The sequence below is a fragment of the Mobula birostris genome, chromosome 28 (genome assembly GCF_030028105.1).
Source record: "Mobula birostris isolate sMobBir1 chromosome 28, sMobBir1.hap1, whole genome shotgun sequence".
NCBI lineage: Eukaryota > Metazoa > Chordata > Chondrichthyes > Myliobatiformes > Myliobatidae > Mobula > Mobula birostris.
This window is the reverse complement of record NC_092397.1, coordinates 28,898,086-28,912,358: the sequence shown is the minus strand read 5'-3', so window position 1 is coordinate 28,912,358 and position 14,273 is coordinate 28,898,086. Positions and strand designations below refer to the sequence as shown.

Sequence of the window (14,273 nt, the reverse complement as noted above, 5' to 3'; positions counted from 1 at the left end):
TGGCATATCTCATGCCTGTAGGACCTCTCATCACCACCTGAGATTCTACCAACAATGGTTATATCATTAGCAAATTTATAGATGATATTTGAGCTGTTGCTAGCCACGCAGTCAAGAGTATGGAGAGAGTAGAGCAGTGGTCTAAGCACACACCCCTGAGGTGCACCAGTGTTGATTGCCAGCAAAGAGAAGAGGTTATCACCAATCCGCACAGATTGTGGCCTTCCGGTTAGGAAGCTGAGTATTCAATTGCAGAGGGAGGGACAGAGGCCCAGGTTCTGCAACTTCTCAATCAGGATTATGGGAATGATGGCATTAAATGCTGAGCAATAGTCTTGTCATCGGTGTTTGTGCTGTCCAGGTGGTGTTAAGCCGTGTGACGAGCCACTGAGATTGCATCTGCTGTTGAACACTTGTGGCGATAGGCAAATTGCAATGGGTCCAGGATCTTGCTGAGTCAGGAGTTCAGTCGTGTCATCACCAACCTCTCAAAGGATTTCATCACTGTAGATGTAAGTGCTACCAGACCATAGTCATTAAGGCAGCTCACATTATTCTTCTTAGGCACTCGTATAATTGTTGCTTTTCTGAAACGAGTGGAAGCATCTGCCCATAGCAGTGAGAGGTTGAAAATGCCCTTGAATACCCCCGCCAGTTAGTTGGTACAGGTTTTCAGTGTCTTAGAAGGTACGCCATCGGGACGTTCCACCTTGCGAGAGTTCACTCTCTTTAAAGGCAGCTTAACATTGGCCTCTGAGACAGGGATCTACCTCCTTGCCCTCCAAGCTCCCTAACATATTTATGCATGCAGCATTGTCGCCGAGTCCAAATCTTTCCCCATTGGTAAATACTGAAGCAAAGTACTTATGATGTATTTCACTCATATCCTGCACATCCAAGCAAATGATTCTCTGTTTATCCTTGAGGTGTCCTCCCCTCTCCCAAGTTATCTTCTTATCTTGATGTATGTACAGGGTACTTTGGCATTCACCTTAATTCTACTTGCCATTGACTTCTCATGGCCCCTCTTGTTTTCATAAATTTCCTTTTTTAGTTCTTTTCTGGATTCTGTATAACCTTCATCTACTCCATTTGATCCTGACTTCCAAAATTTGACATACTTTTCCTTTTTCTTCTTGACTAAATTTATCACTTCTGTGGGCACCCAAGTTTCCCTTCTCTTTCCATCCCTGTCCTTCCCTCTAAGAGGAATATACCTTTCCTGTACTCTGTGCAATTGATCTTTAAACACTCTCCCCATGTGTGATATGGATTTTGCAGAAGAAAAGTTATTTCCAATTAACTGTTCTGAGTCCCTGCATAATACCCTCGTAATTTTCCCTTCTCTGATTAAAAAATACCCCATCCTTATCTATAACTATCTTAAAAGTGAGAGAGTTGTGGTCCCTGTCAGCTAACTGCTCACCCACTGAGGGGGCAGCCACCTGAATAGACTCATTACCCAACACTAGGTAGTAGTACAATCCCATTAGTTTGATTGCTCCCTTCCTGTTCTTGAGTTCTACCCAAATGCACTCAGCATCTGAACCCTCTACTAGATCTCTCCTGAGTGCAGCTGTAATATTGTCCCCGACTGGTAGCCCAACTCGCACCTCTTTTACCTCCTTCTCTATCTTTTCAAAAACTTCAAAAGCCTGGTAGATTAATTGTGCATCCCTGCCCATCTCTCAACAAAGTCTCTATAATGGCCACAACATTGTAGATCCATGTACTGATCTATGTTCTATGTTAATCACCTTTGTCCATAATATTCCTGACATTCAAATACACACCATTGAAACGATATGTCTCATAATACCTGTTAATTTGATTTTGCCTGGCCATACTTTCACTGATATCGACCTTCGGTTCTAATCCTTCACTTACTGACCTGGGGTTCCAATTCCCAGCCCCCTGCAAAACTAGTTTAAACCCTCTGAGTAGCATTAGCAAAACTCCCGGCCAGCATATTAGTTCCCTTCCAGTTCAGGTGCAACCTGTCCCTGTTCTACAGATCAGTCCTTGCCCAGTAAAAGTTTCCATTGATCCGAGCATGAAACCCTGCCCCCTGCACCATCTCCTCAATCAATCATTCAATTATGCTGTAATTCCGTTCCTAGCTACACTTGCCCATGGCACCGGGAGTAATCCAGAAATTACTACCTTGGAGGTCCTTCTCTTCACACCATTTCCTGTCTCTATATGCTCAGTCTGTAGAAGCTCATCCCCGTTTTTGGCAATGACATTAGCGTCAATATGCACAATGAGCTCTGGCCGCTCACCCTTCCCCTTGAGAATATTCTGCAGACACCCTGATAGATCTGGACCCGAGCACCCGGGAGGCAACACAGCATCCTGGAGTCTCTGTTGTGTGCACAGTATCTCCTATTTGTACCACTAACTATCAAGTTCCCAATCACTAATGCACTGCATGACTTGACCTTTCCCTGCCACAGGGGAACCACCAGGGTTTCTTCATCTCATTTTTAACTTTAAGAAATTTATTGAATCACGTACAGGCAAAAGTTACCAAAATTGTTCATGGACCAGTGCTGACTGGCGAATAGTCGGTGACTGCATCGGTTTCCTTCCAGAGACCAAAGGCGAGTTGGATGGTGCATTCACTGGCTGCAAGATACTGTCCTTTGTGTACGTGAGAGACAGGAGGAAAGCGGCGATATGAGATAGTGCAGTTACTGTGGATATGGTGAGGGCCATATCAATGACAGTTATGTCCTGCAGAGTCAGAGCCCAAGTTCACGGTCAGATTGCGAAGTTCGGTCTGGGATGAGAAGCAGCGAGAGCCAGTGCCTGATTCCGGGAGCAAATCTCAGCGATTCCAGGACCAGTGCAGTTGTCAAATTGTGGCCGGTTGGGAATATTTTGCAGTAAGTGTGATTACACTCACAAATTGCAGTACTGCCATTTTATGCTGTCCTGGGTCTGGGGAGGAGCTCTGAGTGGAACTGCAATTATACCGTATTGCAGACCGCACTGGTTTCCTTCCAGAGACCAAAGGCAAGATAGATGGTGTGTTCACTGGCCACAAGATACTGATCTTTGTGTACATGGGTGACAGATGGAAAGAGGCCTCTTTCCTAATTCTATACACTCAGTATGTAGGATCTCTTCTCAGTTTTTGACAATGACATTGGTGCCAATTTGCATCAGGACCTCTGGCTTTTCACCCTTCCTCTTGACAATATCCTACAGCCGCACCTCTACACCCTAGGCCCCAGCACCAGGGAGGCAACACACCATCCTTGTGTTTATTTTGCTGTCACAGTATCACCTGCCTGTCCCTCTAACTACTGAGTCTCCTGTCACTACCACACTGCCTGACTTTTACTTTCCTGCCACAGGGGAACCACCAGGATTCCTTCGTCTCACTTTGAACTTACAGAATTCATAGAATCAGGTACAGGCAAAAGTTTCCAAAAAGTGTTAGTGGACTCAGGCTGACTGTCTGAGAACCTTGCTTAAAAACTGCCACGTTCTTGACATTGAAGATCACGGAGATCAGGCCCACAGGCCAAGTGTTGCATGGTGCAAATAGAAGGTGACCACATCGGTTTCCTTCCAGAGTCCAAAGGCGAGCTGGATGGTGCAGGCATTGGGTGTAGGACAATGTTCCTTGTGTACATGGGTGACATCTATATATGGAATACTGAAAAAAATAGTACCCCTGTAATACATTTTAACCACAGGGTATATGCAAATATGAGAGCTATAGTCAAGTGGGAAATTGTGATTGCCAAAGGCAGCTTGAGAAGGATATTCCTGATAATGGTAACATTGAACCCCAAGAGACTTTGTCAATATTTTAGTTGTAAAAGAAACGTCAAGTGGGAAGTTAAGTGTATTTGGAATAACAGTGGGGTATTAAATTATGCAGAGAAGGACATAGCGGATACTCTCAACTCTTATTTTGCTGAAGTGTTCACCTGCAAAGATGTTAGCAATATGCCAGTAAGGGTAGAGAAAAATAAAGTTGCTTAAAGTGACTCTGAGATCTTAGAAAGTGAAAAGCCTGAAAGTTAATAAATCTCAGTGTCAGACAACATATATCCAAGGGTACTTAAACTAGTCTAGGATTGAAAATACAAAGGCCTAACAAGAATTATTCAAAATTCTCTTAAGATTGGTAAAATCCTGAAGGTCTTGAAATGGGCTAACGTTTTACTGGTATGTAAGAAGGGTGACTGTGCTGACCCTTGTAACTATGGACCAGTAAGCTTGATGTGTATTGTGTGTAAGATAAGGGAAGCATTAATAAAGAACGAGTTGTAAAATCATCTGGTAAGAACAGGCATGCAGCTAGTGGGAGTATAGGATCCTTGTCAGGTTGGCTGCCAGTAACTAGTGATGATCCGCAGGGGTCGGTGTTGGGACCAATTCTTTTTATGCTGTACCTCATGATTTCCATGGTGAAATAGATGGCCTTGTTGCCAAGTCTGCAGATGATACAAAGATTGGCGGAGGGGCATGTAGTGTTGAGTAAGCAGGTAGGATGCAGAAGGACTTGGACAAATTAGGAGAATGGGCAGGAAAGTGGCAAATGAAATATAATGTTAGAAAATGCACGGTCATGTACTTTGGTAGTTGAAATAAATGTGCGAACTATTTTCTATATGGGGAGAAAATCCAAAAATCAGAGATGCAAAAGGACTTGGGACTGCTTGTGTAGAACACCCTAAAGGTCAACTTGCAGGTTGAATTGGTGGTGAGGAAGGCAAATGCAATGTTAGCATTCATTTCAAGAGGTCGAGAATACAAGAGCAGGGATGTGAAACGTCCACTGTACCTCTTCCTATAGATGCTGCCCGGCCTGCTGCGTTCACCAGCAACTTTTATGTGTGTTGCTCATTGTTTTGCCAACTGAAATATTTCTCAATTTCTTTTGACATTTGAGGTGCTCATTAAAGACTATTAGATCAGCAACATCACACACAAAATGCTGGAGGAACTTGGATTTCCAGCATTTGCAGATTTTCCCGTGTTTATACAATCTACGCAGTTTTATCTCCTGCATCCATTCATCTGCCTATTTTGAGTACTGTATTTATTCCTGTAGCTGGTTTGCCTCTTCCTTTGCAGATTGGAATATTTCTTCTCTATTTCTTTTGTCCTTTGATGAGATTTGAGATGCCCATTAAAGACTGCTACATCACACAAAATGCTGGAGGAATCAGCAGAGTTCATTGTGTTGCCTTGGATTTCCAGCATCTGCAGATTTTCTCCTGTTTTTACATCAGCAACATGCTTATTGACCGTTTCCATCCTGATCTCTGTTTCTCTAGTGTATATTTGTCCGAATTTGTGTTTGTATGTTTTGAATTGTATTGCTTTATGAATTACATCCTTCATATACATGAGGAGTAAAAATATTTATGTTATGTCTACATCTAAATGTGCAATGTGCAATTTATAATAATTAATAATAAATAGAATGCACAACAGGACAGTCACTATAACATAGAAACACAATTGTACAGTTGTTTCTTGTGTGTTTGTGTGTGTGTGTGTTTGTGTGTGAGACAGAGAGACTGAGAGAGACTGTGAGTGTGAGAGACTGAGACTGAGTGAGTGTGTGTATCACCAGGAAGAAGCTGAAGGACAGTCCAAAATGGGAAACTGCAGGGACAGAGGTAGGGATCGGTCAGTGTCGCTGGTCTCCGTTCAGAGATGAATAATTAGCCAACCAAAAGATGAAATCTGTAAATGTAGCTGCTCAGTCTCAGTCTTTGAAATTAAATCTATCGGTTGATTTCCACCAGAGGCACTGCTGAGGTAATGCCAAAGAGTTTTGATGTATTTGTCTCCAATCGCCCGAATATTTACACCAGAGACAATGGTATTGAGTTGAAGTGTTTGTTCAAGAAATTGTAACTGAGCAAGTTAGTGAGGTGCATAACCGTATCTCGGGAGACAGACCCTCTGTATAAATCAGGACTGCTTTGAATGCATCAGCTGTCTACCGGAGCTGTGAACACAGGAGCAACAAAAATCACAGGTTTGCACTAAAATGGTGTATCCAGTTACCTGGCGGATAGAAGACGTTTATTGTCGCAGTTACAGTGGCATGCAAAAGTTTGGGCACCCCTGGTCAAAATTTCTGTAACTGTGAATAGTTAAGTGAGTAGATGAACTGATCTCCAAAAGTCATAAAATTAAAGATGAAACATTCTTTTCAACATTTTAAGCAAGATTAGTGTATTATTTTTGTTTTGTACAATTTTAGAGTGAAAAACAGGAAAAGAGCACCATGCAAAAGTTTGGGCACCCCAAGAGATTTGAGCTCTCCGATAACTTTTACCAAGGTCTCAGACCTTAATTAGCTTGTTAGGGCTACGGCTAACAAGTCATTGTGAGGAAAGGCCAGGTGATGCAAATTTCAAAGCTTTATAAATACCCTGACTCCTCAAACCTTGTCCCAACAATCAGCAGCCATGGGCTCCTCTGAGCAGCTGCCTAGCACTCTGAAAATTAAAATAAATGATGCCAACAAAGCAGGAGAAGGCTATGAGAAAATAGCAAAGCATTTTCAGGTAGCCATTTCCTCAGTTTGTAATGTAATTAAGAAACGGCAGTTAACAGGAATGGTGGAGGTCAAGTTGAGGTCTGGAAGACCAAGAAAACTTTCCAAGAGAACTGCTCGTAGGATTGCTAGAAAGGCAAATCAAAACCCCTGTTTGACTGCAAAAGACCTTCAGGAAGATTTAGCAGACTCTGGAGTGGTGGTGCACTGTTCAACTGTGCAGCGACACCTGCACAAATATGACCTTCATGGAAGAGTCATCAGAAGAAAATCTTTCCTGCGTCCTCACCACAAAGTTCAGGGTCAGAAGTTTGCAAAGGAATATTTAAACAAGTCTGATGCATTTTGGAAACAAGCCCTGATGAAGCTAAAATAGAACTTATTGGCCGCAATGAGAAAAGGTATGTTTGGAGGGAAAAGGGTGCAGAATTTCGTGAAAAGAACACCTCTCCAACTGCTAAGCACAGGGGTGGATCAATCATGCTTTGGACTTGTGTTGCAGCCTGTGGCACGGGGAACATTTCACTGGTAGAGGGAAGAATGAATTCAATTAAATACCAGCAAATTCTGGAAGCAAACATCACACCATCTGTAAGAAAGCTGAAGATGAAAAGAGGATGGCTTCTACAACAGGATAATGATCCTAAACACACCTCAAAATCCACAATTGACTACCACAAGAGGCGCAAGCTGAAGGTTTTGCCATGTCCCTGAAAGTCCCCTGACCTAAACATCATTGAAAATCTGTGGATAGACCTGAAAAGAGCAGTGCATGCAAGATGGCCCGAGAATCTAACAGAACTAGAAGCCTTTTGCAAGGAAGAATGGGCAAAAATCCCCCAAACAAGAATTGAAGGTCTCTCAGCTGGCTACAGAAAGTGTTTACAAACTCTGATACTTGCCAAAGGGGGTGTTACTAAGTACTGACCATGCAGGGTGCCCAAACTTTTGCTTCGGGCCCTTTTCCTTTTTTGTTATCTTGAAACTGTAAAAGTGGAGTTGCTGGTAGTGTTGGTTGTGTTGCGATGGGTGGAGAAAGCAAGGCAAGTCAAAGTGTTGATATGCTCAGATTCATCCTCAGTTCCAGCAAGTTTAAGGTCTTTTCACTCAAACAGTCAGCAAGGTGTACTTTATGAAGCCCTTCAGTCAGTCACAAGAATTGCAAATCAGGGAGGTCAGGTAAAATTTCTATGGGTTCCAGCACGTGTAGGGATGAAGGGGAATGAGAGGGTGGATGAGTTGTCAAAGAGGGCGTTAAAGAAAGAAAATATAGAAATGCACATTTGTATCAGTAAAGCAGAGGTTAAGTGTGAAATCTGGGGAAAAAAATCAACCAAATGTGTCAAGAAAGATGGGACAGGGAGGGGAAAGGGAGGCATTTATATCAAATACAAAAGAGTGTTGCAGGTACTGGGGTAGGTAGTGGATACAGAAGAGAGGAGACTGTGTGGACTGGATTAAGGCTGGGGCATTGTGCATTTCCCTATTCACTAGGGAAAAAGACCTTGGCAATTGCAGGAATGACTTACAGTGGACTGAAACACTTGGGAATATATAGACATTAAGAAAGAGGATGTGCTGGAGCTTTTGAAAAGCATCAAGTTAGATAAGTCACCGGGATCGGATGAGGTATACCCTAGGCTACTGTGAGAAGCGAGGGAGGAGATTGCTGAGCCTCTTGTGATGATCTTTGCATCATCAATAGGGACGGGAGAAGTACCGGAGGATTGGAGGGTTACAAATGTTGTTCCCTTGTTCAAGAAAAGGAGTAGAGATAACTTGGGAAATTGTAGACAAGTGAGTCTGACTTCAGTGGTGTGCAAGTTGTTGGAGAAGGTCATGAAAGGTACGATTTATGAGCATTTGGAGAGACATAATCTGATTCGGGATAGCCTGCATGGCTTTGTCAAGGGAAGGTCGTGCCTCATGAACCTGATTGAATTCTTTGAGGATGTAATAAAACACTTTGAAGGTAGAGTAGGGAAGTAGTGTATATGGATTTCAGTAAGACATTTGAAAAGGTTCCCCCTGCAAGGCTCCTTCAGGAAGTAAGGAGGCATGGGATCCAAGGAGACCCTGCTTTGTGAGTCCACAATTGGCTTGCCAGCAGAAGACATAGGGTGGTTGTATATGGTTCATATTCTGCATGGAGGTCGGTGACCAGTGGTGTTCTGCAGGGATCTGTTCTGGGAACCCTCTTCTTTGTGACTTTTACAAATGATCTGGATGAAGAAGTAGAAAAGTGGGTTAGTAAGTTTGCTGATGACACAAATGTTGGGGGTGCTGTAGGTAGTCTGGAGGGTTGTCAGAGGTTACAGCGGGACAGCAACGGGATGCAGAACTGGGCTGAGAAGTGGCAGATGGAGTTCAACCCAGATAAGTGTGAAGTGGTTCATTTTGTTAGGTCCAATTTGAAGACAGATTATAATATAAATGGTAAGACCCTTGGCAGTGTGGAGGGTCTGAGAGATCTTGGGTCTGTGTTGATAGGACACTCAAAGCTGCTGCGCGGGTTGACAGTGTTGTTAAGAAGGCGTGTGGTGTGTTGGCGTTCATCAACCATGGGATTGAGTTCAAGAGCCGTGAGGTAATGTTACAGCTATATAAGACCTTGGTCAGACCCCAATTGGAGTACTGTGTTCAGTTCTGGTCACCTCACTACAGGAAGGACATGGATACGAAAGAGAGAGTGCAGAAGCCATTTACAAGGGTGTTACCTGGATTGAAGAGCGTACCTTATGAGAATAGGTTGAGTGTACTTGGCCTTTTCTGCTTGGAGCGATGGAGGATGAGAGGTGACCTGATGGAGGTCTATAAGATGATGAGGGGCATTGATCGTGTGGATAGCCAGAGGCTTTTTCCCAGGGATGAAATGGCTAACACAAGGGGTCATAGTTTTAAGGTGCTTGGAAATGGGTACCGAGGGGACATCAGGGGTAAGTTTTTCACACAGAGTGGTGGGTGTGTGGACTGCACTGCTGGTAGTGGTGGTGGAAGTGGATATAATAGTGTCTTTTAAGATACTCTTAGATAGGTACATACAGCCTAGACAAATAGAGGGCTACGTGGTAGGGAAATTTGAGGCAGTCTGTAGAGTAGGTTACACGATTGGCAGAACATTCTGGGCCGAGGGCCTGTAATGTGCTGCAAATTTCTGTGTTCTATGTTCTTCTTTCATTTCCATAGATGCTGCCTGACCTGCTGAGTTCCTCCAACATTTTGTGTGCATGTTTGAGAAATGGCTGATAATATTAGCACTGATAAACATAATGTGATGTGTTTTGGGAGTATTAAGGAGGCTGGGACATGCACCATGGATAGTCCGATCATTGGAAGTATCGAGGAAGGGATGGATCTTGGTCTGCAAGACCAAAGAGCCTTGGAAGATGGCAGCATAGCGAGACAAAGACCATACTGAATATTGGCTTTCATTATCTGGGGCACTGAAAGCTGCTTATTCAGTTAATTAGTATGCCAAAATAGTCGTGAACATAATGATTTAGTAATTGTACAAATGGCTTTTTAGTACACAAAAATTCCTGAAAGAAATACTAGAAAGAACAGCTAGTAAATTTAGTAACTTCACCATTAATGGCTGGGGATTGGAAATGATAATGTTCTTAGTGTATTAAAAATGGTGTCCGATGGAATCAGTAGCCTAACAATCTTATCCTATCGACAACCCTCATGCCCATATTTAAATTTAAAAAGAATTCTTTCTTTGGGAAGCAAGCTCTGGGAAGGTTTGTGTAGTGGCAAAACGGATCCAAAATCAAAACAAAACAATTGCTATCAGCCTGCGACTCCACGGCGTTGTTATACTTGTGTGACACGCCACTGCTCTAAAGATTCGAATTCCTCATTCTGTTCCTTAATTAGCAATTAGCAAACATACAGTTAAGCATTATTGAGCGTTATCTCAGCAATCAGCAAAGATATGACCTTCACGGTCCCAAAATAAGCACCTACAAGTAACTTATTCCCTTCGTGTTCACCAGCAACTTTGATGTGTGTTGCTTGTCAATAAGTTTCTTTCTTCACTCTCCTAGTGAACCTGCTGTCAATGGAATTGACATATTTCACCAGTTGTCTGCTGTTTGCAGCTATAGTTAAGGAAAGGGTTTGGGACTACTCTTTCACAGTTGCACTCAGCCATATCCTGCTGACTTCAGCAGGTAAGAACTCCAATTTAATCATATCATGAATTGGAATATGAGAGTCATTTTATATCGGCTTTAAATACTATTGTTTTCCTCAGTGTCAATTATTCTAATTGTTCTTTGTTTCACTGGTTAGTATATCCTGGGCCACTGAGGTGGGGACCAAGAAATTCTCCATCAGTTCACGTGCCTATGAAGTATATCTGCCAGGGTTTATGCAGAACCAGACAGAGGTGGCAACATGTGGCTTGGTGTAAAGGCTGTACTTCTGCATCAATGGTCTCGAGTAATAAGTCAGAAAACATGAGAAGCTGGGGTTATTCTCCTTAAAGCAATGAAGGTTGAGAGTTGATTTGATAGAGATGTACGGGTCTGTCACTAGTCAGGTTAAGCAGATGGGGGTGGGGGACGTGTGAAGGGGGTTTCAAGGTCACGTGTAGAAGGAGATAGACGGAAAAACATTTCGTGCAGAATACTTACAATTTTGAACTCATCAGCTGTCAGCGTGGTAAGAAACCATTTTCAAAAAGGAACTGGATAGGCAGAAAGGAAAATAATTGCCTGGAGTTTGGGAAAGGACTACGGGCTGCTCTTCTGGGTACTGGTGGTGGGTAAATGGTCGTCCTCTACTCTGTGATTTGAATGAAAAGATGAGAACTATAAGATCAACATTTATTTACCAATTTCTGTATTCAGTAATGCTACACATTACTGTTCTTCATGGGCCTTAATTCAGAAAAAAGGGAACCCAATGAAAAACGTAATATTTAATCTTTGTTATTGACAGCAAAACCCCAACTTTGTTGGAAGTAGAAGTCTGCTGCACCAAACCATCATGGCTGATGTATCATCCCTCTCAATCCCATTTATTTATTTACTCATATCTGTGTTTGTTTGTTTGTTTATTTATTGATATACAGCGTGGAGTAGGCCTTTCCTGCCCTTCGAACCGCGCCACCCAGCAATCTCCCAATTTAATCCCAGTCTAATCACAGCTCAATTTACAATGACCAGTTAATCTACTAATCGATACAACTTTGGACTGTGGGAGAAAACCAGAGCACCCGGAGGAAACCCACGCGGTCATGGGGGGGAACGTACAAACTCCTTACAGGCAGCGTCGGGAATTAAACCCAGGTTGATGTTACTGTAAAACTTTTCCTAGCCACTATGCTACCGTGCTGCCGCATTCTCCTACCTTCTCCCCGTAACCTTCAACGCCCTTACTAATCAAGAACTTATCAACCTCTGCTTTAAACAGACCCAGTGACTTGGCCTCCACGGCCATCTGTGGCAGTGAATTCCAAAGATTCACCATCCTCTGGCTAAAGAAATTCCTCCTCATTTTGCTTGTTTTAAGAATCTTATGTCGAGGTGTGAAACACTGCAAAGTCATTAAATTCGGGTTTCATTTCATTTCCAGTGATGGTCGAATTTCCTTTAGTATGGCAGTGGTGGTTGGCATTGGGTGAGTCTGAGTAGATTTTCTTCAAAAATGTTATAAACATGCTGTAGATTCTTTATTCAATTCACCTCTGAATAGTTAAATCAGACTCTACTGGACAATGAGCACTAGATTTCTTTTTGCAGCTTAACAGAGATACAATGCTGAAATGATGTTATCATAGTTAGTCATAGAGTCAGGCCCTTTGGCCTAAATTGTCTATGCTGACCATGTCATACAGCAATCTACTCTCATCTGCTCATGTTTGGATCACAGCTCTTTAAACCTCTCCAATCCATGCACTTGATGGTTTTTAAATGTTCAATGGTTCAGTTTAATATCAGAGGATGTATACAGTATACAACTTGAAATTCTTATTCTTCACAGACTTCCACCAAACAGTACTCTAGTAATTTTATATATTGCGCTATACTGCTGCAAAAAAAAAAATAATTTCATGGCATATGTGAGTGGTGATAAACCTATGGGTCTCTATTGTGGACTGAGAGTGGGAAGGGAGCAGGGAGAGGAGAATCATGGTTGGGAAAGGGGAAGGGAGTGGGAAGCACCAGCGAGACATTCTGAAATGATTAATAAACCAATTGTTTGGCATCAAATGACCTTGCCTGTTGTCTCAGGGCTGGGTGTGTCTGCACCTACAGCAAATCCCCACCCCTGGCACTCCTCTGCTTCCACCTGTCCCACACCCCTCCCATGGCGCTCCACACTCACTATTCCCAACATCCTTTGCTTCTTCCAGAGTTATAAACTCGCTCTCTGCTCCACATTGACAAGTACAGCACCGTGCAAAAGCCTCAGCTGTGTCTGTGTGCCTGAGACTTTTGCACTGTACTGTATCTGGCAGCTCATTCCAAATACATACACACTTCCCTTTGCACTGAGAAGCTGCCCCTGATGTCCCTTTTAAATTTCTGATGCCTGATCTTCAACCTATTCCATCTTATAAAGTATTGTAAGACTATCTGTACAGTTCATAGACCATGGTGATAGTTATGAGTTTTAACGACTGTGATTCTTCTTTTAGGTGTCGGTTTGTTGCTGATGATTGCTGATGGACAGTTGGTTGCACATTTCGTTTGCCGGAATAACCCCAGTTACTCTTCAGTCAATGTTTGAGAGAGAATGGAGGAAACATGGCTGCAGACATCAAGGAACTAAAGAGAGCTCTACGACTGTGTGGACTGATACCGTATCTGTATTCACTTTAGTAAAAAAAAAGTCGCGCTTCTTCAGCGATATCATATGCTTGAAATGCAGACCCTACATTTTATCAGTGAGACGGGATATTTTGTAGCAAGAAAATTATGAAAATCGGGGAACTGAAACAAGAGATTAATTTTACAATTTCATTCCCCTGGTTTGTTCCGATGTTTAATTGTTCCCACTTTCCCTCTTGAAAAGTGATGAGTTTGGAGATAATTTTAATTTGGCCCAAACTTATGTGCAGTTGGAACGGCTTGAAAAAGTTTGCTTTTAACATGCTCTTGATAAGGATTGCTGGAACAGAATTATCTCCGGTATAAGTTGAGACCTTGTAAAATGTGCTCCAGTCAGGCCTGCTTTTGTTCAGTTTGACTGTGCCATGTTGACGTGAAAACAATCTTGTGAAACTTTTAAACAGCGAGCACGAAAAGAATTAGTTTATTCAGATTTTCTTTTTATGTGTAGTGTATTCATAGTCGTAAAGTAGAATTTAAAATACTCCCCAGAAGTGTTTACAGTATTCATGTAAAATATTAAACTTTATTTCTATTTTGATGCAGAGTTTATAAACATTTATTTTAATAATTATAATAAACATATACATATGTACATAATTTTTTCTATTTTGTATTATTTTATTTAGCGATACTGTATAGTACGGATTGGGCCCTTCCGGCCCAACAAGTTACACCACCCAGCAACTCACCTATTCAACAGTAGCCTAATCACAGGACACTTTACAATAACCGATGGACCAGTACGTCTTTGGGATGTGGGAGGAAACCGGAGCACCTGGAGGAAACCCACGTGGTCCCGGAGAGAATGTACAAACTCCTTGCAGAAGGCGCTGGAATTGAACTCCCAACTCTGGAACACCCTGAACTGTGATAGCATTGTGCTAAGTGCT

The 14,273-nt window shown here is 42.5% G+C and overlaps 1 long non-coding RNA gene across 1 annotated transcript; it reads left to right on the top strand.

The window, feature by feature from the left end:
- Positions 1-10,510: 10,510 nt before the first annotated feature.
- Positions 10,511-13,921, top strand: LOC140189160 (uncharacterized). Its single transcript, XR_011883473.1, has 3 exons — positions 10,511-10,713; positions 12,122-12,166; positions 13,188-13,921. It is a non-coding gene; the product is annotated as an uncharacterized lncRNA (long non-coding RNA).
- The last annotated feature ends 352 nt before the right edge of the window (positions 13,922-14,273 follow it).